We start from the raw sequence: 4955 nt of genomic DNA, 5'->3' as shown, positions 1-4955 counted from the left end.
TCTGGGAGAACAGGTGGATGTCATGGGAAGAAGGATCCAAGCCACCCCTGGGGAGACCTGGATGCCAGGAAAGCTTGAGGAGAAAGGTCTAACCCAGCTCTGGCAAGTGCTGGAAGTTGTGAGAGCTTGAGCGTAAGGGTTTGTGTGGGAGGAAACCCCAGGTGAGGCTAGTTAGGGCCATAAAGCCTATTTGTGTACTCAGGAACCTCATGGGGCAGGGCAAAGACTAAAATTTTCTGGATCTACTCTGAGATTTCACAGACCGTAGAAGTCTGGTATGTCCTGTGATGTACAGTTGAACGGCTCCACCAAGCAGTCAGCTAGCAGTGAATCTTCCTGACAGAATTTTTAATAGGGCTCATATTTTCTATATTAGTCAAAACCAAAGCTGAGCTCTTGTAATCAATGCTTACCTTCAAAATTTTCCTTCTTCTATCTCCTACCAAAACGTATTTTTAGTAGCTCCCTAATAATGGCTTAGGCAACAGCCTAAGTCAGACATGTGGTTTCCAAGTATTGGGTGACATCACTTATTGTGACCAAAATAAATCAAAAACAATTCAACAAGTTTGATTCCCTGATATCTGTGCTAACATAGTAACACAATTACTACAACATGGGCTAGGACTCAACAAACTCAAACTCAAATCAGGAAAGTTTAGTTTCTCGGAGTTCTCAGAATCTTCCAAGCCTGATGCAAACTACAAAATCAGGAGTCGGTCTACCAAACCCCAGCCTTAATTCAACACTATAGCATATGAACACCAAGCAGCTGTTACACTAACCTCATCTTTGTTCCTAAATGCAAAAATGTTGCTGGCTACAGAATTTGGGTTAATATTCCAGTGGATGAATCCTAGATACATGCTCTGATCCACTTGTATATCAATGAGAAACAATGAGTTCTTCTATTAATATTTGTAGAAAATGAGGTTCCACCAACTGTAAGACTCTCACACAGAACTCCCCAGTTACTGAATTAGACTGGGCTATTTTTGTGGCACTCCTGACCACCAAGTAAAACTAGCGAGATGTTCTCTGCTAATGCTTTCTTCTACCATGTTACAGATTGGTTTAGAGATTCCTCATAACACCTGCGGATGTCTTAAAGTCCCCGCCCTCCTGTGAAAAAACCTAGATGTAAAGGGTTGATTTCATCTTCTTACAACTTCAAATCCTACTGTTTCAATTTTTCTGCTAGTTTACTGCGCCAAAGTCTGCTGCATATGTTGGTAGGGCCAGTTTTATAACGTCTAGTGATTTTATTTTATTTTATTTTATTTTATTTTATTTTATTTTCTGCTGCTGCACCAGGACTTTCCATAACAGTTGGTAGAACTATTGCTGATCCCTCACCAAATTCATCAGGATCTTTAGAATGCATTTTTCAAAGGAGTTTGTGTCTCTGCTGGCATTTGCCACTACAAGTAACTAGCCTTGCCTTCTGCTACCTCAAGCCAAGAAGTGCAGAGCCACTCCACTTTAATCCTCAGCCAGGTTTGTTGCACACACACATTCATACAAAACACACACAGTTAATTAAGATGATTCAGCATAATATTGAACTAAAACAATGCTTACCCCCAATCTTCTGCAGTCTTTAAGACCAAAAGACTGATTCCCAGAATTATACATCAGAGCTAGTTGTGTACTACACAGTAGATCTTTGAAGGACCCCTGTGCCCTGATACAGTTTATAATGCATTATTAAGTCATTTCTACTTCTGCATTATCTGTGATTTACTGGTGGTTAAGTAATTCAGTTCTACATAGTAGGAGAGGTCTTGTGAAGATAAGAATATCTAAAAACTGGTGTAGATAACGTTAGTAGTGTGCTTCTCTGGGAATGGCTAGTTATTTTCCTGTGTTACTTAGTTCTGCTTTACATAGATATATTTCATCATTCAGTTGTATGATATGAAACTGTACATAATACGGGGCACTTGCATACAATCTTCCACAACTTTGTTTGGCACTGCTACACAAGTATGATGCTATGACTTGAATGACTGAAAATATCTCTGTCCAGTAAGATTCCCTAACCTGTCTATAACATGCCAAGTAGTTATTGGATAGCCACAGTTACATTCTCAGATGGAAGATTATCTACTGTATAAATTGAGAAATTATACCACTACCTGCTGAAGGCATGTGTCTAAGCAACAACAAAATCATGAGCTGATCTCATGAGTTCTTGGCTTCCTCTCCTGTTTTCTGCTTGTTCTCAGAAACTATTATTTTTTTATTCCTTTTTAACGTACTGTTGCATCCCTCATTCTTCTCTCTCATGACCCATATTTTAGAGCCTTTCCTGGGCGCCACTCTTCCAGAAAGAATTGCAGTGCAACCAGAAATGTACAGGGAAGCTGTTGAAAGACTAATGGAAGTCTATTTGTAGGCTGCATTTCCACTCTTGCTCTAAAGATGGTAGCCTAAGCTTGGATTTACAGATCTGTGCCTGCATGCTTTGCTTTTGCTGATGCTGGACTGACAGAATTTCTCTTGTCATCTTTGAAGTGATGTTTTTTTTTTAAGAGGAAACTTTTACGAGAGGTAAGGTAAAAGATATTTGTGACTTGCATCAAAAAATAGAAAATATCATTTTATTTTTAAGGTTTGAACATACATATTCAGAAAGAATGTATGAAACAAGAGACAGAGAAAGATGTAGTGGAAGGATGAGATCTTCTGAAATAGCCTGGAAGCTTTTGGATCTAGTGCTGTCCCTAAATAGCAAAATAGGCAATCTCTGTGCTGAAATTTGTCTAGGCAGAAAGGATGAGGTGATACTTATCTATGATATAGACATCTTGGGGGCTTGCTAGTTGATGGTTACTCAATACTTTGAAGATATGTTAGATACCTAATTACAACATGCTAATTTAAATGTCTACCAGGTGCTTAACATAGATTTGGGGAGCAAATGCAGAAGGCAAATGTGGGGGGTGGGTTTCAACTCACCATAAACAATAAATAGGTTGACTTCACTTTCCCCTCAAATGCTATGTTGTCTAAGTTTTTCTGATACCATTCATTAGCCACTTTTCTGTGCTAGGTAGAAACCTTTAAAATCTTTTCAGGAGATATAAATGAGAGACTTTTACCATGTGCAGCTTTCTCCCTTAGGCTCAACAACCTTCCTCACTTTTGCAATGCCTTTTATCATCTCTACTTCCTGGTAAGCACATTTCACATTGTTGTGGATTTTGTGAAAAACTAGGGCTACACTTGTTTCTTCAAAGTAATTTTAAAACATTACCTGGTTCTTGCAATTTTTACCCTATAAAGAACCTGTAAGCAAAAATCAAAGAAAGAAAAAGAGAGAAAAAAAACATGCACTTCCATCATGACTTTTCACTAAATAAACACATTGGATTCAATCCTACATACCTTGGCCACTCAAAATTTCTAGGAAGATTAACAGGAGTTTTGTGAGAACATGGAATGCAAGGGTCAGGGTCATTCAGAAGGAAAGGAATCCATGTCACATACTGTGCAAATCATGCTTGTCTCTACATTAACATTGAAATTACTTTTCTAACAGCCCAGGTAATAGCAATTTTGATTTATACTTGAAAGAAAGAAAGAATGAACGAAAGAGTTGAGCAGGACAGGAAAAGAACGGTGACAAGGTAATAATTTTTCCTGTAACTTCTTCCTGTAATTGTTGTGTAATAATTTTTTCTTTTCAGGTATACTGCTAGAAAGGGCTACTTGAAGCTCTAGAGTCATGAAAAGTCAGTTCCTTCATATTTAAGCTATTCAAATTTAGAATATAGTTTTGAAAATGTATCCTGACCTGAAAGAAATACAATGCAGCATACAGAAGTATAGGGCAGTGTCTCTGGCATTGTAACAGTTTTCCATGGCCAAAGTGGCTTCCTCATTCCCTTTTATTTGTAGCTGATATGTGAAAATGGGCACTTACTGGTAACTGCTGCAGTATTTGGCTTCACATACTGGCTTACTCATGAAGTCTTGATAGCTTTACAAAGGGCAACGCATATTGACTGTGCCATATGCAATGTTCATACATTCCCTAGAACCACAGGGTGACTGAATGCACAGAACCAACATCATCCCATCATTGCTACTCTGCTCCTAGTTCTGCGTTGTTAGACAGTATGGCATGAGGAACACATTTGGCCAAGTTGTGCTTTTTATTTTTCATCCTTACTTTGCTACTTATGACCTACAATTGTAGGTCAGAAAGTGTGTATAAGGATGTTTTGAGATGAACTGTCATATTTTTGTGGTAGAGCCAAGCTAGAATCAAGAGATGAAACCAGAATTTGAGGTCAGAATGAGCCAAAGTCAGAAACAAGAGAAGTCAAGATGCGTACCAGGAATGACTGACAACCATGCTAAGGACCCTACTAGCAGTAGGAGCTTGGAACAAGAAACAAGTAGAGATAGAACAATGCCAGGAGCCAAAGGTAGATCTCAAAAAGCAAGGCTAGGACCTATAGTCACAGTATGACTCAGTTGCAATGAAAAGTATATGATACTTCAGCAGCTTGCAGGAGTTTGGATGTGAATCCTAGTCTGACAAGTCTGTATAACCTCTAAATAAACCTGAAGTTCTGAAGGCATAACTCTGTCTTATGGTTATCTTACTGTTTTACGTATTTTCCTCTCTTACCTACTGATTCTGCCTAGATCCAGGCACCTCGAACTGAAGCAAAAACCTGTTCCACTATAGCAATATTAAGGATGAGGGGAAATTTCTGTTGATTCAACCTACAAGAATATTAGCAGAGTTTTTTTAGGAGAAGATTAGAAGATTAGGAAGTTCCTTTCCCCCCTAAATTTTCTTCTAGCTTCTTCATAATCAATCCAGCTAGAAAGATGCCTCCTCTTTCTATTCTGAAATAATGTCTGCTGCTTCACAGATACCCCTAAGAGCTGGCTGATACTTTTTTATACCAAAAAATAGTTTAGTTAAATAGAAATTT

Source organism: Rhea pennata, chromosome 1 (genome assembly GCF_028389875.1).
Source record: "Rhea pennata isolate bPtePen1 chromosome 1, bPtePen1.pri, whole genome shotgun sequence".
NCBI classification, from domain to species: domain Eukaryota; kingdom Metazoa; phylum Chordata; class Aves; order Rheiformes; family Rheidae; genus Rhea; species Rhea pennata.
This window is presented reverse-complemented; position numbering follows the sequence as displayed.